This window comes from Eschrichtius robustus, chromosome 18 (assembly GCF_028021215.1).
Source record: "Eschrichtius robustus isolate mEscRob2 chromosome 18, mEscRob2.pri, whole genome shotgun sequence".
NCBI lineage: Eukaryota > Metazoa > Chordata > Mammalia > Artiodactyla > Eschrichtiidae > Eschrichtius > Eschrichtius robustus.
Window position 1 is genome coordinate 5,211,207 of NC_090841.1, and position 23,890 is coordinate 5,235,096.

Here is a 23,890-nt window from a genome sequence, read left to right on the forward strand (position 1 = left end):
GCCAGACAAAAAAGCAAGCATACACACCGTATGATGCCATTTATTTAAAATTCTACAAAACGTGAACAAACCTATAGTGATAGAAAGCAGATCTATGAGACGGAGAGACGTGGGAAGTGGGAGGGAGAGACTGAAAAGGAACACAATGACATTTTTGTTGGTCCATTATCTAGACTGCAGTGATGGTTTCACAGTGTATACATATCTCAAAACGTAACAAATTGTGTGCCTTAAATCTGTGCAGTTTACTGTCAACTCTACCTCAATAAACCTATTCTAAAATTTTCAAGTTAAACATGTTTGGTAAGAATACTTCGGAGCCGATGCATGGACCTCATACAGCCTCACGTCAGCAGGTCCATAACATAAGGTTGTCCCTTTATTAGTGATGCTGAGCTTTGACAACTTGGTAAGGTGGCGACTGCCAGGTCTTTCCATTATAAAGTGCATTTTTCTTTCTGGAATTAGTGAAATGATGTATAGAGTGATACACTGGCACCATGCAAATATCCTCTTCCCCAACTCCCAGTCAGCGAATTATTTTTGAAAGTTCAGCTATTAAACAACTTAGATTTTGTGAACAATATGGTCTCTATTTCAAGGACTCAAATCTGCCACTGTAGCACAAATGCAGTCCTAGGAACATGTATGAACGAGCATGGCCGTGTTCAATAAAATTGTACTTACAGACACTGAGATTTGCATTTATATAAATGTCACTTGTCAAGAAACATTGCTCTCCTTTGGACTTTTTCAACTATCTAAAACTACTGAAACCATTCTTAGTTCATGGGGTACACAAAATCTGGGGGGCAGAGGGGCTGGATTTTACTGGGGGGCTGTAGTTTGCTGAACCCTGGTTTATAGAATCCACTTATTGCCTGAATCAATTATTTCATTAAGGTTTGCAAAACAATAATTTTCCAATTCCATCATTCTTTCCACATACATTAGCTGACATCCTTCCGTAAAGGACTGCTTCTCATCAGTTAAGAATGAAGTGCACTTTCCCCTCAAAAGGCAGGATAAATGCTCAATTCTTTCCCTTTAATTGCAAATGTTCGGAGAAAGACATTTGTGTCGCTGTCATAACCCAGGTAAATGATCTCCTCTCTCTTTTTCCATAAAACTATGGAGCCATGGATTTTTTAATTCAAACATAAGTAAAATATTTATTTATTTATAATCAATCTTAGTCTTTTTTTTTTTTTTTCCCTGATGCTCAAATTGTCCCAAATTTGGCCATGAGAAGACCCCTTTAGGTTGGCTCCTATAAGTTTCGGGTGTAACCCCATTAACCTTTGACAGCTTCCTTTATGGCACATGATACACCAGGCTCACCTTATACCTCCTCTACCCAGATCTGGAATCACACATTTCCCCAAAAGCCCCGATTCCTTTCGTGAGGATTAATATTAGACTTAATTATACAAAAATGGCAATTTCACAGGTTTCAACCTAATACTAAGAAACCAAGGTCTGGATTTAAGTGTGCCCATTACTACTGTAGTATCATTGTTTCCAGGCCTTTCAGCAGATGGAGCTAGGAACTACTTTTTTTTTTTTTTAAACTATGAATCAGTATCAGTATTACCAATTCAAAATTAAAGCTAAAGGTGTTTTTCTTAACTTTTCTCTCATCATGAAAATCTTGACTCACTACATCAACAACTTTACCTATTTATTTCATCCTCCAATGTACATTAGTTTCAAAATTACTATACCATTACTACAGATAATAAAACTGAATGAAATTTAAGATTTCTCTGCTGGGCTTCCCTGGTGGCGCAGTGGTTGAGAATCTGCCTGCCAATGCAGGGGACACGGGTTCGAGCCCTGGTCTGGGAAGATCCCACGTGCCGCGGAGCAACTGGGCCCATGAGCCACAGTTACTGAGCCTGCGCGTCTGGAGCCTGTGCTCCGCAACAAGAGAGGCTGCGATAGTGAGAGGCCCGCGCATCGCGATGAAGAGTGGCCCCCACTTGCCGCAACTAGAGTAAGCCCTTGCACAGAAACGGAGACCCAACACAGCAATCAATCAATCAACCAACCAATCAATCAATAAATCTCTGCTGTTCTCTTTGACCTTAGAATACATCCCACGGTCAGAGACATGCCACATTTCTAGAGAATGAGACATGCAACAAGGTCTTAGAAATAAAAACACGGTAGCTGTGGCACCGGACACACAAAGGGACCAATGGAATAGAGCAGTAAATTCACAGAAGACGCACGTGTGTAGGACTGTGAGCAAAGGCACCGTCATTGTCTTGGTGTTTCAGCCGAGGCCCCGTGGCCGAGAACAAGAGATGACAGGTACCCACGTATTCTAGAGATACCGGGCCATCTACGTGGACACCGCTCAGAGGTGACCCAGACACAGTCTCCATCGAGGTGGGGCAGTGATGGGAAGACAGGGGAGGGAGGTGGTCAGTGGCGAGGAAGGACTCCCAGCGGGGACGTGTCAGGGCAGCGGTACTGCCCCTCGCCGCCAAGGCGGAGGAGAGGCGCCGCTCCCCGCCACCACCAGCGAAGGGACTGCAGCCCCTGCCCCGGCGCAGGAAGCAGTGCCGGGGTGGGGGGCGTCGGACCCTGCGGAATGCGAGGAAGTTTGACGGAGCAGCTGAGGAGAGATTATCCCCTCTGCTTCTGCACAATCCCCGACAGCTGAATGCGGGGTAAGCGTGCTCCTGGGGGTGTGCTGTGCTGGGGGGGGACCCCTCCCCGGCCTCTCCAGTCAGCCTCCTCCGGGATAAACCCGGCCGGGGCGGGGCGGGGGGCGTGGGGGGAGGTCAGGTTACCAAGACGCCATCGCACCCGCCAGGGCTCTTCCTGTCCTGCAGCCTCTCTGAGCCTTCCACCTGGTCCCTAGTGAAGAGAGGAGGCTGGCTGGCCTTACCTTACCCCAGTAAGCCCCAGGAAAGGAGTCCCGCCCTCTGCTCCCTCCAGGCATGGACTTGGTGGCTTTTATTGGGGCATTTCGCACAAATGTTAATACATTCACTCTGCTGTACGGACCCAGGATTGCAGCTGGGAGGCTCCAAGCTGCTGACCGACCCTAAGCTGGTCGGACGCCCAAGCATCATCGACAGAGGCCAACACTGGACGCCAGAAGCCCCAGATGAGTTCACTGGTCTTGACAGATGTGTGATGACCTCCTCACGCCCACGCCTTTGGACGTGTTTTTCTCTTGCTTGTAACTCCCACCTCCCGACTCACCCCGCCCCCGCCAAATCCTCGCAGCCCCAGCGCTTTCCCCAGCATACCTTCCAGCTCATGCCTCTGACCCGAGAGTCTGCCCAGATCACAGACACCCTGCGGGTGTTTTCTCCAATCGTCTCCAGGTCCCACTTCCCCAGCTGGGTTTTTGTTTGTTTGTTTGTTTGTTTTGGGTTTTTTATTCTGGCCCTGCGGCTTGCAGGATCTCAGTTCCCTGACCAGGGACTGAACTCGTGCCCCCCCCCCGCCCCCGCAGTGGAAGCGCGGCGTCCTAACCACTGGACCGCCAGGAAGTCCCCCTAACTGGGTGTTTGATGCTGGCCCTAGTGTCCTTTCCTGAATGCCAGTCCCAGGGCTCTCTTACATGATGAGCTCCAGGTAGATATTTTCAACATTTAAAGAAGAAGGAACATTTGTGTATGTTTGGAAAACTACATAATAAAAAGTCAGTTAAAACATAAATGTGAGGCTCCTCAAAATATTAACACTGACTCCCCCCACACTCCACCATGAGTCACTCGGGGCCACGTGTTGACATTACTAAGTAATCACCAAGTAACGCAGCTGACAAACCATTGCCAAATACAGCCCGTTGTGCTTCAACGTGACATCTGTGTTCCTAAAAACCACTGCTGCACACAAAATCACTCAATAAACAGCACCTGGCTTACGAGAGTAAATAGGGCCCAGGAACAACTAAATACCAGAGACACGTTCAAAACAGACAGTACCCTAGCGAAAACGGTAGCAGTTTTAACATGATAGATGGCTCATAAACACAAAAATTAGAAAATGAGCACGGCACTTTACCTTGGAAATGACCTGAAGCGGGCTTGCGAACGGGGGGCTGGGCGGGGCTGCAGCCTCCGTGTCCTCGAGGGCGGTGGAAACGGGTAGGGCCCGCTGTCCTCGGTTTTCCTTGACACTGTCAAAGGGAAGCAATCCTTCCAGCCTTTACGCCTGAGGCATGTGTTTCTGCCTTGGAGAGATAGGGCCTTTGAAGCAAGTGTTTACAGTAAATATCTGTTTCATCAACGTTGAAAATCTAAGCCAACATTATAGACTTCTTTTACAATTAACTTGGGAATCACTGCAGGACATTTGTTTTCGACCTCTTCGTTTTCTATCACCGGCGCTCCGTGCTTTGGAAACCGCAGCGAGGCCTGAAACCACTGAGCCAGCCAGGACGGCGCGGAAACGGATGGCTCCTGCAGGATTCGGGGATTTGGGTGAAGGTGTGCACACACAAACGATGCCTTCCCCGCACGTGCTCCCTGGAGTTCTGAACCTGGAGCCTTAGACGTGGGCGGCGTGGAATGACTGTTTCTTCTTTTTTCTTTAATATAGAAAAGCTCACCTGTGCAAAAGCAGAGGAAAGCCCAGCCTTTCGGGACCACAGGCGTGGTGAAGCGAGGTCGCTGGGAGCTGCCTGAGGCGTCCGGCTACCTGCGTACGCGTGCATGTGTGCGTGCTCGCGCCTGTGCGTGCGTGTACGTGTACGCGGGCGTGCACGTGTACGTGGGCTGTGCGTATGTGCGTGCGCGCATGCGTGTTTGTACAGGAGTGTGTGCGTGCTCGTGTCTGTGTGTGTACGCGTGTGCACGTGCGCGTGTTGAGAATTCCTACCCCGCTCAGTTCAGTTGGATACGGCTTGATGCTCACGGGTAAACGCAAAGTTCACATTATGCTCAAATTTTTCCCTAACGTATCAGTTGCTTTGGAACAAATTCACAAGAGTTATAAACAAAACTAACTTGAAGTGGAAACTTACACGGAGACATCCTTTCTTCTGAACACCACTCTCTCTTCGGTATATTATTTACTGATTTTGATCAATAAATACTTTATTTCATCAACACCTGTAACCCTCCTGAATATAGGTTTTATCAACTAGAAAAAAATAGATGTTTTAAAAAAAAAAAAACTTTAAAAAATAGAAAAGGAGAACAGGAGGAGGAGGGAGGCCTGGAGGAGGGGCTGCACCTATTCCTGGTGACCTGCACGTGTTCGAGGGGTGTGTGTGTGTGTGTGTGTGTGTGTGTGCACTTGTACACCTCTCTCCACATACTAAGCATAATTCCAATCTGTTGATAGGAGCTTGCAAAATGCTTCTTCCTATCAATAGAGCATGCACAAAAGATACTGAAGATGGCATTAGTGGTGTCTGGATGGCATTCTTTTCTTTCAGGCTAGGAACTCTCAAGTCATATCCAATTTCAGCCCTAAAGTTACCTACTCATAATGAGCGTGTCCTCTAAAATCCCACTCTCCACTCTCTTCAGTGACCCTGGGCTGAGCTCTCTCGTCCTCAGCCCTCACCAGCGCCTGTCAGCAGGAGAGTTAGTGTGTTTAAATATCCACAGATGTGTTTACAGTTTAGACATTTCCCAGGAGAGGCTGCCTCTGTGCTCTGCCCGAGTCCCGTGCCTTGATGGTAGTAAGTCCTTTCAAAGACCTTACTATTCCTGGTGATAATACAATAATCATAAGAATAGTGACAGTCACCTTGTTTTCAGCACATCCTCTGTATGTGCTGGGGTCAGAGATAAAGGTTTGAGGCACATGATCACATTCTGTATTTACCACGACCCTATGAGCCAAGTATTACTAACATCCTGGTTCAACAGATGAGCAAACAGACTCAGAAAAATTAAGTAAATCACTTGCCCAAAGACACACAGTTAATAGGTGTGTGTTAAAAAGTCACCAAAGCACTCCGATTGCTTGCTGCTGCCTCTGCCCTTCCCCTCCCCCTGTCTGGTAACCTATCTGAAACCACACCTCTTCCTCCATCTTTCCTTATCCCTTCCTCTGCTTTATTTTTGTTCACCGAATTTACCTTACCTGACCTCATATCATATCAATTATTTGTTTATTGTCAGTCCCCCCCGTGAGACTATTAAGTCCTCAGAGGTGGGGACTTGGTTTTGTCACTGCTGAATCTCCAACACCTAGAAGAGGCTGGTCCACAGAAGTCACTCCAAAAAGATTTGTTCAGTGAATGAATATATCTCACGCTAATTCAAATTAGGCAAAGTTGAAATGGTATCATGCAAAATATTATTAAAGCTTCACTTTGTTTGCCAACATTTGAAGTGATTCGAATGTTTGCAGATTGTAAGAATTCATCAAGAAGCACACAATTTCAAAGCTGGTAGGACAGGGAAACTATAAGTTGTGTTTATACTGCTAACCATGGTTAAAAGAAAAACCTCGGTTTCTGTACTCCGAACACTTCAGATACTGAAGTGTGGGTTTTTCCACACCAAGCAATATTGACTGGGTGCTACAATTTAACTCAATTCTGACACTGACCACCCAGCGTCAGCCCAGACCCCACAGGTTAAGGGCCCCGTCCCACAAGACTGTCCCCAGCCTCAGACACCAGTCACAGGGAGTGGCTCCCCAGGTTAGCCACAACTTCTGCCCAGCTTGACTACAAATTGGAGGTTCCCACAAGCCCCCGTCAGGTTCAGTAATTTCAGTAGGTTCTGCTCACAGAACCCAGGGAAACAGTTTACTTATTGTTAGCAATTTATGATAAAGGCTTCACCCCAGGAGCAGCCACATGGAAGGGATGCACGGGGCCAGGTGTGTGGGAAGGGGCCTGGAGAGTTCCAGGTGCGCCTCCCTCCCAGACCTCCAGGTGTTCACCCACCTGGAGGCTCTCCAAAGCCCTTGAGTTTGGGTTTTCATGGAAGCTTCATTACAAAGGCTGATGGATTACATCCCTGGCCTTTGGAGACTGGACTCAATCTCTGGCCCTACCCCCTCCCCAGAGGCCCAGGGGTGAGGCTGAAAGTTCCAACCCTTTAATCACAGGGTTGGTCCCTCTGGCAGCCAGTTTCCATCCTCCCAGAGTCACCTCATTAACATAAATTTGAATGAGGTCAAAAGGGGCTTGCTATGAATAACAAAAGCTGTTCCAATCACCTCTATCACTCAGGAAATTCCAAGGGTGCTAGAAGCCCTGTGCCAGGAACCTGGGACAAAACCAAATATATATTTTTATTATACATACAATATCACCACGGGGGCACCACTTCAGCTGGAAACTCTGGGTTCAGGACCCCCTGAGCCAGGCTGTTCTTAAACATTGGAAATCCTGGGAGTGATTTTGATGATTCGTGTGCTATTATTTTCTCATTCACTAACATTATAATTTAAAGTATTTTGGGTGCCTATAAAAATGTCACCCAAGTATTTACCATGTGCACATGGTGAAAAATTTGCCTGAAGTTCACTAACTTTGGAGCAGAAGTTAGATGTGATGAAACACTCTATAAGGAAGCCCAAACCACACCCTGGGCCCCTCCCTGTTCATTTAGGGGAGAGGACTCGGAGAAATATCAGAGCCACTGGCTGAGAAAACGGTGAAAAAGAAATTACAAGCCCCACGTGGAGCCATTTGTGGCTCACCCTCACCCCGCAGCAAACCAAGACTTAATGGCAGTTTCTTTCTTTTTTTTTAAGAGTTTTTGTTTTTTGTCATTTATTTAGTTTTGGCTGCATTGGGTCTTCGTTGCTGCGCACAGGCTTTCTCTAGTTGCAGCAAGCAGGGGCTACTCTTTGTTGCGGTGAGCGGGCTTCTCATTGCGGTGGCTTCTCTTGTTGCGGAGCACGGGCTCTAGGTGGGTGGGCTCCAGTAGTTGTGGTTTGCGGGCTCAGTAGCTGTGGCTCGCAGGCTCAGTAGTTGTGGCTCACGGGCTCTGGGATCTTCCCGGACCAGGGCTTGAACCCGTGTCCCCTGCATTGGCAGGCGGATTCGTAACCACTGTGCCACCAGGGAAGCCCCTTAATGTCAGTTTCAATCCCTCCTAGAAATGTCACCTTTAAAACAGCCAATCTGCAATATGCTGATCAAGGCTGGTGAGGTACGACCCCTGCCTCCCCTTCTCCCAAAAGAGGTCAGCCTGGCCTGGAACAATCCTTTCTTTTCTTTGGCTAATAGCTCCCCTTCCCCACCCTCCTTCCGCCTGTAAAAACCCCTCGAGCCCCCCACCTGGATGGGATGCCGCCCAATTCATGACTCAGCTAACAAAGCCAATCAGATCTTCAAGTTCACTCAGTTGAATTTTGTTTTTATAACAAAACATAAAGCAACTCTACGGCAACAATAATAATAGTTAATGACTTCTTTGCTTTGTCTTGCTACTTTGTATTTCTGTGGCAAAATAGGTCTTGAATCACGTGTGCCAAAAGTCACCTCTTGCCTGTAACGTGACCACCGGGCTACAGGGCCCCAAGTCCCGCCTTGTCTGTGGTTCCTGATTCAGCTCCACCTGCAGGGTTGGCGGCGGGAGACGGGACCCCGCCGTCAAGCCATAAGGGTAGTTCTCCAGCCACTGTGTCCCCCGGGGGCGGGTCCCCAACCCTTCACGGCCAGCCCTGAGCTGAGGTTTCTTCTCACCTGGATTGCAGGAGGTCCCATCAGCTGCCCAGAATAAGCTGGACGGGCTTCCTGGGCAGAAGCCTTCGCTAATGCAAACCCGTGGCTCCCCTAGGCCACCAAACCGTTCGTGGGGCCCTGTGAGAAATAGGTCACTCCTTTGTCCGGAACCCTCCTGTCACGGGCTCAGCTAAACGGTAGCTCCTCTTTCAGACACAGAACCAACTGCCAACCCATATGCAGCAGAAAGTAACTTGAATGCTAACTTCCCGCACCTTCTGGGGCCCCGCACCGGCCTGTAAGGAAGAAACCAGAGTTAGGTTTGAAACTTGAGGCAGCTCAGTCCATCTCCCTCAGACCCTCCCTGCTTCCTGGCTTCATCCATTGACCCAAATCCCATGGCACTTTCTCCCGCAGGGCTGTCCAGTGATCTGACAGCCTGGGAGACCGTGGCATGCTGAGAAGGCCAGTAGGTGGCCCTGGGGGATAGTCAGGACACTGCGATGTAGGAGGAAGGGCTCGGGGGGCCAGTGGTGCGAGGAAGGAGGGAGGCTCTGTCCACAGCGAGTGCTTACCGCATTCCAGGTGGGGCTCGGCCCTGGGGTGCAAAGACAGCAGGACACAACTCGGCCGACCAGCGACCAGCGGGGCACAGCCGGGGGACTAAGGCTTGAGCACGAGCAAGTCAGGCGCCTAACGGGGGTCCTGCAGAGCAAGGAATTTGGGCAGGTGTTTGGGCTTGCAGTACTGCCAGGAAAGTGTCCCTCTGTGCAAGCAAGAGTCTCCTCTGGATAGCTTCTCTGGAGAGCGGGAAATGAAACGAAGGAAATGAAAAAGACAAAGATGGAAAACATGCTGGGTGGGGTAATGGACAGACCACAAACCGAGGCCAGAAACACGAGGGCTAACGCTGAGCTCTTCTGGGAACTGGCTAGGGGGGTGGGGCAGAATTCTTCAGGCTCCGATTTCCTCAGCCATGCAAGGCTCTGGCTTGATTAGGAATAAGCCTACTGTGCACAGGGCCTGACCCCCAGACAGGGCACTGAGAGGCAGCTGTGGCTCTTAGCACGGGGATGCCCAGGTCCTGCCCGTGCACTGTCAGATGGGGGTAAGAGACACCCCAAGGATGCACCGACTTCAAACTGAAGTCACTGATTTCCACGATGCCTTGACACTATCCCCACAAACATGTGCTGAACACCCTCAGTTGCAGAGGTAGGAACTCAGGGGCAATCCCAGCTGACCATGCCATCCCTGGGCTGTGGGTCATTTTGCTTTTATCCCTAGAGTTGCTTCCAAGTTAAGGGAGGAGTTCAGCTGTACACCAGCTCCGTGGAGTCATGTCACTCTGACCAATGCCAAAACTCACCAGCCATTTTCAGTGTGAAAATTTAGGTGCAGGCAGTGCCTTGCACTGAAGAGCATTTAAATAAGTGCTTTGGGGAGCGGAACGCATGCATCATACACTCTGCTTTGGAAACAGATGGATTCTGGAGCTCCCACGTCTCCTAAAAAGAAGGAAGTGCCGCAGCCCAACCCAAGGTGGTACCACAGGGTGACCATTCTGGAGGCAAGAGCCGGCATCTCCTCCCTGTGTCCCTGGCCGGCGTCTCCTCTCTGTGTCCCTGGCGGCGATGCACGTGACTGTGGAGGAAAAACTAGTTCTAGATCCCTGGGAAAAACACACAAGGAATGAGATGAAATGTCCTACTTAACTGGCCCCTGAACTCTCACAACCTGTTTTTCTGCTCTTTTCTATTTTATAAGCGTCCGTCCAAACTTTCTCCCGCTGTCACACCCGCAGCCCTCAGGCCTGGACCTGCCTTCTCACGTGTCCCCACCCTATCCGTCCATGTCCCTGCACACTGGTCCCGGCTCATCCACAAAAGAGCTAAAACAGGTTGTTGCTGTCTCACATCAGCCTCAAGGAGCTAAGGTCCTTTGTCTATAAATTCAAGACAGAGAACAAGGCCTGGAGCTCACTGTTTTGACCTGCCAAGTAATTTCTAACCATAGAAAAGAGGCATGCAGGCTTCCAAATACCGCTCGGTGACACACACACACACAAACACACACACACAGAATGACCCAGCATGCACAGCCAACGGGCATCTAGGTCCTTGGGTGGAGATGTCATTTTGAAATTGCATCTGTAGATCTGGAGGAGAATCTAAGTTTACCCCTTTCTTTCCCAAAGAGAGTTTACTGAACAGACAAGAATGCCGGGCCGTTGAGGCCAAAGCACAGAGGGCCTGACTGAAGGAGTGCACTTGGGGTTTTACGCTCCATATCAGATTTAAGATACATGAAGATTAAAAACACTGGCACTCACCCAATAAGACAGTGTTGGTTGAGGGGCTTCCCTGGTGGCGCAGTGGTTGAGAGTCTGCCTGCCGATGCAGGGGACACAGGTTCGAGCCCTGGTCCGGGAGGATCCCACATGCCGCGGAGCAATTGGGTCCGTGAGCCACAACTACTGAGCCTGCGCGTCTGGAGCCTGTGCTCCGCAACAGGAGAGGCCGCGACAGTGAGAGGCCCACGCACAGTGATGAAGAGTGGCCCCCACTCGCCGCAACTGGAGAAAGCCCTCGCACAGAAATGAAGACCTAACATAGCCAAAAATAAATAAATAAATAAATAAATATTTTAAAAAACAGTGTTGGTTGATCCCATACTAGTGAACTTATTACTTACAGGGGCACAATTCCAATGACTGTGGGACCAGGGGACCGCTGATTTGGGGGCTGGAGCACTCAAAGAAGGTAGGACGTTTCTTGGTGAGGTGGAAAGCCGGGCAGGTCTGGAAGGTCCCCACTTGTGAAGTGCACAGACGCACATGGTCTCTCTACTGACCGGCTTTAAGGTGACACTAGGCAGAGGTGAGCGAGGAGGTGAGTCAGAATCTGGCTTCGGCCGCCGGGCCCGCAGCGACACGCACACAGATGGAAGCTATGACCCGCTGCCCTGGGCCAGCTCCATTCCTGTCCTGTCGCCGAGCCCACATTCCAGACTCCATCGTGCCTCTCAGGGCAGCCGAGGAGCCTGCATCTTGGTTGAGGGGGTCTAGGCTCCTGTTCACGGCCCAGCAACGAGCCCTATAGGCCCCAGAGCAGCCTTCACCCCGCGCCCAGCTCCTGAGTCACCCACAGCAGAGCCCCAGCCTGAGTCACTCCGCTGTCATAAATGCCTTCTCATTTCAAAGCTCCTCCTCTGAAAATACTGTCGACCACCACGTCACAGCATAGAAACAAGAGCCTTAGAAACCGAATCTCAGAGCGGTGGGGTGAGCACGTGGAAAAGCCGTGTGTGCGCAGCTGACCCCCCAACCAGCAGGTGTTCCGATGGGGGGCCCTGTCCTCAAGGCTCTGCTCCCTCTCCCTGCCTCCTTCCAGTCCGCAGGAGGGAGTGGACTGAGGGTCCCCCAACCTCTCTGAGCCGGGTGGCCCAAGGGGGTCAGCCTGACTCTCTCTCCTGCCCTCTTGGGCTCACTCAGCAAATTCACTCCCTCTGGCTCTCTAGGATCTCTAGGGTCCTGGAGGCAACAAGGTTAGAAGTACAAAACTGACTTCAAAGCAAAAAGCATCCACAGAGATAAGGAGGGTCACTTCGTAGTGAGAAAATGATAATATCTGGACAGTTTCCCACGTGGGGCTGTCCGGTGCCACCGGCAATGCACAGTGCTCTTATCAACATTCTTGCATTGAAATCAAAATTGTTTTGAATATGATCCATTGACCAAGAAGCTATAACAATTTGATATATCTAATAACCTAGATTTAAATATATAGAGCAAAAAAAATGACTGAACTAAAATGACAAATAGACAAATCTACACACATAGTAGGTGATTTTGACATACTCTTTTCATAATTAACAAACATGAAAGTCAGCAATGATGTAGATTTGGACAACCCAGATATCTCTTGGAAAAACAGTTCAGCATCATCTTTAAAATTACAGATATGCAAATCCAGAACTTCCATTTCGCAAGGTACAGCCCACGGAGAAACTGCACATGTGACTCATATTCAGAAATATTCATAACAGCATTGCCCACTGCCAGCAGCCCTGTACAACAGCCAATTCCCCATCTACAGTCAAATGAATAAGTAACTGTGGTATACTCACTGGAGAGGATCCTATAAGCAGTGAAAACCAGTGGACTAAGTCTGCGCACAACAGCGTGGATGAATCCCAAAGCACGATGCTGAGGGAGAGGGGCAGGATAAAGGAACAGAGCGGGACTCCATTCCTACGCGGTTTAGAAATAAAGCTGAAGTACAGTGTTTAAGGTACACACATGCATGCTCGCACTGTAAAGGGCAGTAAAGAGATGGTTATCACACAATCAGGCTGTTTGTCACTCTGGGGGGGGGGGGGGGGGGTCAGGGGGTTGACCAGAAAGACGCACTCAGGGGACTCCTAGGCTGCAGGTATTAAACTGTACCTAGATTTTTATGCAACTTTAGGTATGTTGTTATTTACCAGTAAAAGCAATACTTTCAAAACTTAAGAAAAGCTGGTCAGAGCACCCCCAGGAGCTGTCCTGCCCGGAGAAGCGCCGCCCTCTCCTCCTCTGGTGCCTTCAGGCACCTGGTCCTGCCCGCACCCTCAGCCCCCTCCCCACCCAGACGGCCCAGGGAGGTAGGCAGCTGATCCTGGGATGGAGGCCCGGGCTCTGGCCTCTCCCTGATGGGCAGGCCCTTTCTAGGCAGGAATGCCTGTTTCCTCCCAGGAAAGAGGCAGGTATGGGCTGCGAAGCAAGGCCCACTCAGCCTGTTTGGGTTCGGGGCCCTGACCTGCCTTCAGCCCAGGAAAGAGGAATCCCTCACAGGGGCCACACTAGTTTGTAAGGACCCACGTGGGGCTTTCTTGTTATAAAAAGCACACGTCTGCCTTCACCTCCCTGTCTCGGGCTCATCAAGGGCAAGCAGGGCTGTGCTGGGGCAAAATTCAAAGATTTAGGATCTTCAACCTGTTGGCATCGGCTGTTCCCAAGGGCCGGAACCGAGGGGTAGAGGCAGACATGGCAGAAAATTAAAGCCAGGCCGTCGGGGTAACATCTCTGAACCATACTCCTTCTTCCATCCCTCGGCAGAAATTCCTGGTCCCCAGGGGTGACCTGATGCGGGATATTTCCGGTCCGCGCTAGGGACCCAGCCAGGTCCTGTGGCTTCCGGGAACCTTTTTTTTTTTTTTTAATAGATTGCTGACACCTGTATATAAAATACATTCCCATAACAGACATTTTCCAAAAGCTCTCCAACCGCAGAGAGTCTACCTAAAGCCTGAGAAATGTGAGCCTCTGGCTTATTTTCCCTCTGCGGAATTCCACTGAGCGGCATCCACGGGCGGCGCCGCCAAAAATGGGCAAGAGCAGCCTGGGCCCACCTCCCAACGCATCAGCTGCGGAGACAGACGAAAAGCAGGCTTCGTTGTCGTCGCTGGACCCAGTCCCGCCTTATTCCCTCTAATGAACTCAAAGGCCGCAGCACCTCGCGCTCCAGGGCGCCCCTCCGCTCCCATCCCCCCGGGACGCGCCCACCGACATCCCTGTCCCCCCCCCAAGCTCCCCCTCCCCCTCCCTTCTGTGTCCATCAGGCCACTTGTAGGGGTCACTCCCTCCGCCTCCACCTGCTCCTCTCGCTCGCCCGCACCGCCCTGGGCGTCTGGTCCTCCCTGCTGATCCTCCTGGGCGTCTCTGCCTGGGCCCTGTCTGTGCCATGTGTGACTTTTTGCTTCCACCTTTGCCCCCCTATCTTCAATTCTCCATACAGCAGCAGAGCGGCCTTTTGAAATGAGAAATCAGACCTAGCCAGGCTCCTTCCCCCCACCCCTCCCACCACGTGGCTTCCCTCATTTTCTGGGTAAGATCCAAAGTCACCTCTGCGATGATCTGGCCCTGCCCGTGTCTCTCCTCAGCCCGAAGTGCTCGCCTTCCAACCCGCTCCCCCAGGTTCCTTCAGTACGTCCAGCTCAGGCCCGGCTGGGGGTCTTGCCCCACTGGTCCCTCTGCCCCTACAGTCTTCCCTTGGATCTCCACGTGGCTCCCCATGTGATTCCCTCTCTGGTCTCACGTGTCCTCATTACAGAGGCCCTTCCTGCCCCTGCCTCCTCACCCCATCACCGGCTCTGCTCACCTGCACGGTTCACAGAGGTGCATGACGTCATAGGTATATATTACACGCCTGTTTCCTGCCGCCTCTTACACTAGAAGGTACATTCTGAGCACAGGGCCTTGGTTGGTCTGAATCATTTCTGCATTCCCAGAGCTGAGAACACTGACACGTAGTAGGCACTCAGTAAGTATGTGTTAAATGGATGAATCAATGATTTAAAAATTATATAAATACTTTAAACATTTTATTTTACCTTAAAACACATACACATGGTCAATTATCTGCCAATATTTTGACCCAGGGCCAAAGCCTTTTCTTTGCGCAGTGCCCCAACTGGGGATTCTTGCCGTCTCCTTTTTTGCATAAATCACACCTATAATGTATTATCTACAATTTCAAATTCTGATTACTTTAAATGGGCAGGAGATCTTACAGACTGTTGAAAAGCAATTTCAGTACAGAATGCTTCCGTTCTTAAATTACTTTCCCCCGGTCCCCCCTACACTTCCTTTAAAGCAAATCTTTGTTACCTGTATTGAATCTTTCCAAATCATTCAACTTAGCTTTCAAAGAAGCAGTTCTCCCTTTTACACTCATTATATTCACGTACGTAATAGTTAATTGGCTGACTTCTTAGTGTGTCATCACATTTCCTAAGTACAATAACATGAACCATGGGCATCAGCTGGTTTAGGAACAAACCCGGCTCCCCTCAAAGGTGTACAGGTGAGCTGGGGAGACACCAGGTTCATTGCTACCTGCCAGCGTGTTTGCTCCAGTGAGACAGCATAGAGGAGGTAGGAAAATAGGACTCCTGTAGAAAACAAGTCCCTGATGCAAGCACATGGTTTATCTGATGGAAACCGGTCTGGGTCCCACAGGAGAGACTCAGAGAAGCAAAATTAGGGCAGCTAAATGTAGCGAAGATCCAAACACAGCCTAGGCAAGAAATTTCCTTCTGCCCCTCCTGGCCAAGGAGCTAGCGTTCATGAGAAGGGACTAAAGCTGGTAACAGAGCCATACTGAATGCTGGGTTTCAATCAATACAGTTAACCTGTATCACTGGTTAGTAAACTGAACCTAGCTCTCACTCTCTAGTAAGAAAGACCGGACAGTCATCCTCAATTCTCTGGTGATCCTTTAAATTCTAAATAAATCAATCCTTTTTAAAAGACAGACTTCTGGGGAGTTCCCTGGCTGCCCAGTGGTTAGGACTCGGTGCTTCCACTGCAGGGGGCCCAGGTTCAATTCCTGGTCGGGGAACTAGGATCCCCCAAGCCACTCTGTTGTGGCCAGAAAAAAAAAAGACAGACTTCTGAACCCGAAGTGAACCTAACTTTGAGCTGCTTTCCTCCCTGGGTAACATTTTATACAACCCCGATGTCTCAGTTACCCTGTTCTTCTGGTCATTTGTCACCCACGTGCTGATGGGGAACGATGGCCTCAGCTGTGGGTCTCCTCCCACATGACTCCCCATCCGGTCACTCACTGACACCCTCTTCCTAATGTCCCCCTGCTGGGATCCCGGCCTGGCAGGATCACATGCACATTGGTCATGGGATGTTCATCTTCCCTCCTTCTCAGATGTACGGGCTTCAGAAGCTGCTGGGCCCTGGTCCACCATCCCCACCTCGGCCCAGATGTGGGATCAGTAACGAGCTCTAAAAGCAAAGTTAAATGTTTATAATCCTTCAGGCAAAATTTTAGCCACAGCTTTCATGGCAGTTTTCAAATCCTCCTTGGGAATGAGAAGGACAGAGCTTGAGGCCCAGATCCTTTCCTCTGGGGCACTCATATGTATGTTTATGACACGTGCTTTCATCAAACCAGAGCTACAGGGACTTCCCTGGTGGCGCAGTGGTTAAGAACCCACCTGCCAGTGCAGAGGACATGGGTTTGAGCCCTGGTCCGGGAAGATCCCACATGCCGCAGGGCAACTAAGCCCGTGAGCCACAACTACTGAGCCGGAGCGCCACAACCACTGAAGCCTGTGTACATAGAGCCCGTGCTCCGCAACAAGAGAAGCCACCGCAATGGGAAGCCCACGCACCACAACAAAGAGTAGCCCCTGCTCGCCGCAACTAGAGAAAGCCCACGCACAGCAACGCAGCCAAAATTAAAAATAAATAAATAAATTTATATTAAAAAAAAAAACAGAGCCACGGTCCAGACCTTCCCCTTCTCTGATGGAATGACCAGTCATTTTGTTAGACACAGATGTGAGCTAGTTCTGCTGCCTTGACTCCCATTCTGGAATCCATTTCTGAATGACCTGATAATGGTGACCTGCAAAGGTGATCTGGCGGCAAACCGACGACATGCCGTGCAGACTGATTCACGGGTGACAAAGGACCTGGCAAAGAGGGCAGGTGCATCCAGCCTTCCCAAAGGGCACATACCCTTCGTGGGATCTCAAGCCAGACGGCGGGCAACTGTCAAACCATGCGGCCACTTCCTCTGTTCCGAGTCCTTCATCATCATGTGGCTTCCTTAGGAGTTTGCTTAGAGGGAAAATATGCTGTTCAGGCCAACACATATACCTGGCTGATTTGACAGGTATATTTTTCATCATAAATTAATAAGACGACATTCAGACCTCTCCATTTCACTCTCACCATGTGCCTGTCTCTCCAAGACCAATCACCTCGAGGGTTCTGATGAGATAGTTCTGAACGTATGAGGCTGAAGGCCAGACCCCAAGCAAACACCACTGTGAGGCTTCCTGACGTCTGGTCAGCCTGTCGCAGCTGATGAGGACGCAGAGCAGGGGTTCTCAGCCCTGACAGCGCATTAAGTGCATGTTTGAAAGAATGTGGAAACACAGAATTCCTAGAAGAAGACACAGACTCTTTGACATCAGTCTTAGTAATATGTTTTTGGATCTGTCTCCCCTGGCAAGGGCAACAAAAGCAAAAATAAACAATTGGGACTACATCAAACTAAAAAGCTTTTGCACAGTGAAGGAAACCAGCACCAAAATGAAAAGGCTGCCTACTGAATAGGAGAAGACATTTACAAGCGATATATTTGATAAGGGCTTAATATCCAGAATATATAAAGAACTCACACAACTCAATATCAAAAAAACAAACAATCGTTTAAAAATAGGAAGAGGACCTGAATAGACATTCTGCCAAACAAGACATACAAATGGCCAGTAAACACATAAAAAGATGCTCAACATCACTAATCATCAGGGACATGCAAATCAAAACCATAATGAGGTATCACCTCACACCTGTCAGAATGGCTATTGTCAAAGACAAGAAATAACGAGTGTTGGCAAGGATGCGGAGAAATGGGACCCTCCTGCACTCTTAGTGGGAATGAAAATTGGTGCAGCCGCTATGGAGGTTCCTCAAAAAATTAAAAACAGAACTACCATACGATCCAGCAATTCCACTTCTGAGTATGTATCTGAAGAAAATGAAAACACTAATTGGAAAAGATACATGAACCCCTAAGAAATCTTGCCATTTGTGACAACATGGATGGACCTAGCGGGTACCATGCTAAGTGACATAGGTCAGGTAGAGAAAGACAAATACCATATGATTTCACTCATATGTGGAATCTGAAAAACAAAACAAACAAACATAACAAAACAGAAAAAGACTCATAGATACGGAGAACAAACAGGTGGTCGCCAGAGGGGAGGGGGTGGGGGGAATGAGTGAAACAGGTGAAAGGGATTAAGAGGTACCAACCTCCAGCTGTAAAATAAATAAGTCACGGGGATGTAATGTACAGCATAGAGAATATAGTCAATAGTACTGTAATAACCTTGTATGGGGACAGATGGTTACTAGATTTACTGTGGTGATTAATTCATAATGTATATAAATTCAAATCACTATGGTGTACACCTGAAATCGTATAATATTGTATGTCAACTATTCTTCAGTTGAAAAAAGAAAAAGGGAAGAAGAACACCTGGCCTCATCCCAGATAAGTTAAAAGCAGAATCTTTGGAGGTTTCCCAGGAGATTCTAATGAGCTGCAGAAACTGAGAACCACTGGCTTAGTGTATTTCCCTTTCTGAGATGAAGAAAGAGCCTTTGGGTTCTGGAACCAATGTGTACAGTCTTCTCATCTGAGTTCTACTAAGCATTCGTAATAGTACTGGTTACCATATCCTGAGGGCCTAATCTTTGCCAAGCACTATGTTATGCACTTTTTATTTTTATTTTATTTATTTATTTATTTATTTTTGGCTGTGTTGGGTCTTTGTTTCTGTGTGAGGGCTTTCTCTAGTTGCGGCAAGCAGGGGCCACTCTTCATCGCGGTGCGTGGGCCTCTCACTATCGCAGCCTCTCTTGTTGCGGAGCACAAGCTCCAGACGTGCAGGCTCAGTAGTTGTGGCTCACGGGCCTAGCTGTTCCACGGCATGTGGGATCTTCCCAGACCAGGGCTCGAACCCGTGTCCCCTGCATTGGCAGGCAGATTCTCAACCACTGCGCCACCAGGGAAGCCCCTATGCACTTTTATATACAGTATCTGAACACCTAAAAACAACCGTATAAGGTAGACATTGTCATCCTCATTTTAAATGTTTTAATTTATTTCATTTTTTTACCTGAAAAAATAGACTCAGAAAGGTTCAGTAACTTGACCAAAACTCACACAGCTGGTCAAGTAAAGAGTCCAGGTTTATCTGATTCCAAAGTCCAAGCTTCCCCATTCTGCCATGTTGCCTCTTGGCCTTTAATGATTGTAGGAAGCATGATTCAAATGTTCAGATTAGTAATGTTTTGGCCAAAATTCCATCCATGGAAAATCCAAGCTGGGAAGGCTGTTTCTCCAGAGACAGTTGACGTGAGGGAAACGGCTTGTGTTTAAGAGACTCAGCTCATTTTTGACTGTAATCTAATTTTGTAGAACAGCAAACTAGAGGATCATTTTGAGCTGAATTACATTTGTATTTTTAATCAAGGGGCCAACATTATTGAGTATGTAATAACCCATCCTCTCTGTTTATTTTAATCCTTGAGAAAGCAATAATTTCCCCCGTTCAACTCACCCCTGCCTTGATTTTGGAGACTCACTGCCAGAGTCTGACAAGACTCCTGCATGGAACAAAATTAGGTGCATAAAATATCAAAATGGAGGACCGCTCTGTTGCAGAAGCAGTTGCTGAGATGTAAAGGGTCCATGGCACTAGGCTAGAAGCACTTGTGGGGAGTGGCCTCCCCGTCTCTCCACACCCCCAGGCTGCCAGCCCTGTTCCGGAGTCATCAGTGGATCGCTGCACTGGCTCTTGGTTCCATAACAATTGCTGGGAAACCAAAGAGCTGGGCTGAGCTGTGCAAACACTGCCCTGCACGGAACTCTGCTCCCGTCTCACACTGCTCACGAAGGTAATATCCTTTCATAAACTGGAGAATTAGGCCTCAGCGCTCAAGGTCAATGACGTGCACAGCGTCAGGGGCGCTGGCGTCCACAGTGCGGGTGCAGGAAGGACCCTCCTAACAACATGGCTGGATGGTGTGTCCAGACATTTTACTTCCCTTTGCGAGTTTGTGATGATCTCTCCACTTTGATGCTCTCAAACCCTGGACCCGCAGCCTGAACCCCGAGACACTGTTCCATGGAAACAACGGATAAATCTGATGTTTAGCCCCGTGTCTCGGCGGGAGGTTCATAAATATTTGTTGAGTGAACGAGGGAGATGGGGGCAGGAGTGGCGCGTCCCCAGGCCTTTGGTGGGGGCCGTATTGCGTTATTGCATCACGTAAACGTCACTGCTCTACCCAGCTGGCCTCGCCGTGCAGGGTCTTGGGTTTGAGAGTCAGCTGCATACATTCGGTGACGTTCCATCCCGCCTGCAGGGCCCGGAGCCCGTGCTCCGGGTCCGGCCGGCCACGGCCCTCTGGTGGCCAGGAGAGCCCAGGACACGACGGCCCAGCGCGGCAGTGACATCCCGCTGAGGGATCCGTGAGGGCACGATGAGCATGAGGGCAGAGGGCACGGCCTGCTCTAAGGCCCGGGGCAGAAAAGCTGGGCCTGGGAGTGGAGGTAGGGTGAGGGCGGTCCACTGTGCAGGCTGCAGACTCGAGCCCGGCGTCTCCTGGGTCCACATCCCAGCTTCGCCGCTTCGCGAGCAGCGGACGTAACCCCTCCGCGCCTCCGTTTCCTCGCCTGGAAAACGGGAACCCGCTCCTCCTGCGGGGCTCGCCCTCTTTCCCAGCTCCCGCAGGGGAGAAGCGGGGGCGGTGCGAGGGTAGGGCGAGCCCCGGCCCACCCACGAGTGCTCCCTAAGTCGCCCCCGTCACTCCTGTTCCTGGGGGTGCAGTGACAGCGCGGCGTGACTGAGGACAGGGCGTGGGCAGAAGCAGCCTTCCTCCCCAGCACTTGGCACGCTGCTCGGCAGGTATTAGACATTCGTCGGGATGTCCCTGAATCTCCCACCCGTCCCAGTAAAACAGAGGGCATGACCGCTGCTCCAAAGCGTTGGGGTGGGGATTAAACGAGACGAGACACCTGAACACTTTCCTGCATGATGCCTGGCCGGGGCGGTTGCACAGTAAAAGCCACGTGAGTCTGACCTCCTCCAGGGTCAAGTCCAGGCCTGCTGGGCCTTTCTAAAGCAAGATGTACAAGTTCAGTATTTCTCAAATCCAGGGAATGCCTGTGTTCCATGGGATGCCAATAGTGTTCTGTGAAAAAAAAAATCAGTGCCCAAATACTTTCTGAAATGTATTAAATAGTCGGACACAGAAAGCACTAGGCACTCCTGTGTGCTTGTCGGTATTATTTGTCACTGAAGGGCTCCTAAGACGTGGAAGACGAGGCGGATCACAACTTTATGGTCCTGGGACTAGACGGGCAGATCTGGAAGCCAAAGAGAAGGCCCCAGAGAGCGCCGAGTTCGTGTGGGATCTCAGGACCTGATGGAGGTGGCATATCTTCAAATCAATGGGGCAAAGAGGTTTTATCCAGGGAACGACATTGGAACAAGTAGCTGGCTGTCTGATTTCTCCCTTCACTACTTCCAGGAAACATTCTATGATGTGCACAGAAGACGGATGTAAACATCTCTAAGCCATTTTTCCAAATCCCCACCTAATGAATATTCCAACATTTGCACTCAGCAAAACACTTGCTCCGTTTAAGACACAGCAGTGAAGCAGCTTGTGTTGAGGATTCCCGGTGAATCAGCCACACGATCTCGTTCTGCACTAGCTCGGTCCCATTTCATGTGTGCGTTTTAGGTGAGTTCTTCCAGCATGTATTCAGAAAGTGTGCGCGCTTTAAAAAGAGCCCTCAGGGGCTTCCCTGGTGGTGCAGTGGTTGAGAATCCACCTGCCAACGCAGGGGACACGGTTTCAAGCCCTGGTCTGGGAAGATCCCACATGCCGCGGAGCAACTAAGCCCGTGCGCCACAACTACTGAGCCTGTGCTCTAGAGCCCGCGAGCCACAACTGCTGAGCCCACGTGCCACAACTACTGAAGCCCGTGTGCCTAGAGCCCGTGCTCCGCAACAAGAGAAGCCACAGCAATGAGAAGCCCACGCACCGCAACGAAGAGTAGCCCCCACTCGCCGCAACTAGAGAAAGCCCGCGCGCAGCAACGAAGACCCAACGCAGCCAAAAATAAATAAATTAAATAAAGTAAAAAAAAAAAAAAAAAGAGCCCTCAAATTTCACCGTGGGGAATGGATTTCCCGAGGCCAGGACCGGAGGCCGAAATGCTGATTAGGAGACACGAGGTGGTGGCGGCCTGGACCAAAGCCACGGCCCAGAGATAGCAAAGTAGGTGGGCTCAGGAGCTTTAGAGGGTCGTCCTGAGAGGACTTGAGGTCTGGATGTATTGGCAGGATGGACATAAAGGCGTGGAGGACGATTCCCAGTCTCTGACCTGTGTACGTGAGTGACGGCAGGATGGGGGTTGAGCCAGTTGAGACTGAGGTGTCTGTGTTAACATCTGGATGGAGCTGCCCACGTGACAACTGGCTAGAAGGGCCTGGAGCTCAGAGCACCTAGGCAAGAGGTAAAGATTTGTCACTCACATCGCTGATAGTCGGAGGCATGGAGTAGGTGAGGTTGCCCCACCGGAGCGTGAAGAGAGGGACCAAACGGCCTGCAAGAGAACCCGCAAGAATTGCCACCACGGCAATCACGTCCTAAAGAGTCTATCTCAGGGTCTCGTGTCCCAAACCACGCCCCCTCATCCCCAAAGCCACCCCTTGGCCAGGCTCTCACGCCTTCTCAGCTGGATGGCCACAGCCTTCTCACTGGTCTTCCTCTTCCAGGCAGGAGGAATCTACTAAAAGGCTCTTTGCAAGCGTCACTCTGAGAAATCAGTCCCCTGCTTAAAACCCTCCCGAGGTCCCCTCTCTCCATTTTAGGAAAATCCAGACCCCTTACCTGATCAATTAGGCTCTTGGATTTAGAGCCCTCCCTTCCTTGCCTCTTGGCTCTGGCCACACTACAGCTGCACTTCCCAAGGAGGTGACGCTTTCTGTCCACAGCACTTTCTCACATACTGTCTTCTTTATAATCAAAGGCATCCCCTCTCTATCCCCTCCTTCTTCTGAATAACCCTCACTTCTCCTTGAAAGCTCGGCTCAAGTGGCGTTTCCTCTGGGAGCCTTCCCTGCCTGCAGTCTGATTTAGATGCTCTTCCTCTGTGTTCCTGCATTGTCTTACTTACTTCCCCATCAAGGCTCTCCACACTCTGTATCCTTGCAATGAATTATTGACTTGCCTGTTTCCTTCACTGAACTGCACAAGGCCTCACTCTGTGTTCTTGGAAACTGGCGGCACACAGTGGGTGCTCAATAATAGGAGCTGCACAAATAGATCATTGCTAGCGCTGACTGAGCGCTTGCAACGTAATCCTCACTCTCTGGACCCTTCGGCAGCATCCACAGTGCTGTCTATTTCACAGGCGAGGACCTGGATGCAGCCCGGGCGTTTGCTCAGCTGACACGTGGAGCGGGGCCGAGATGTGCTCTAAACCACGTGAGCCTCCTCTGACACCTCCTCCTGAACCGGAAGAACATTTTACTCACGTTTTTGTCTTTCTCCTTCAAATATGAGCTTATTTTCTACCCTGTGAGTGCCGTGAGAACAGAAATGGTGTCTTAGCCATCTTTATATCCCCTGCAACAACTGAAGTGATGCTTTTCACATAGTAACTATTCAATATCTAAGAAATCAGT

The 23,890-nt window shown here is 49.9% G+C and overlaps 1 long non-coding RNA gene across 1 annotated transcript; it reads right to left on the minus strand.

Annotated features, from left to right (window-relative positions):
* Positions 1 to 9,160: 9,160 nt before the first annotated feature.
* On the minus strand, positions 9,161 to 11,738 carry LOC137752120 (uncharacterized). The gene is made up of 3 exons (XR_011071055.1): positions 11,303 to 11,738; positions 10,941 to 11,214; positions 9,161 to 9,313 (listed from the first exon to the last, which is right to left on the minus strand). It is a non-coding gene; the product is annotated as an uncharacterized lncRNA (long non-coding RNA).
* Between the last annotated feature and the right edge of the window lie 12,152 nt (positions 11,739 to 23,890).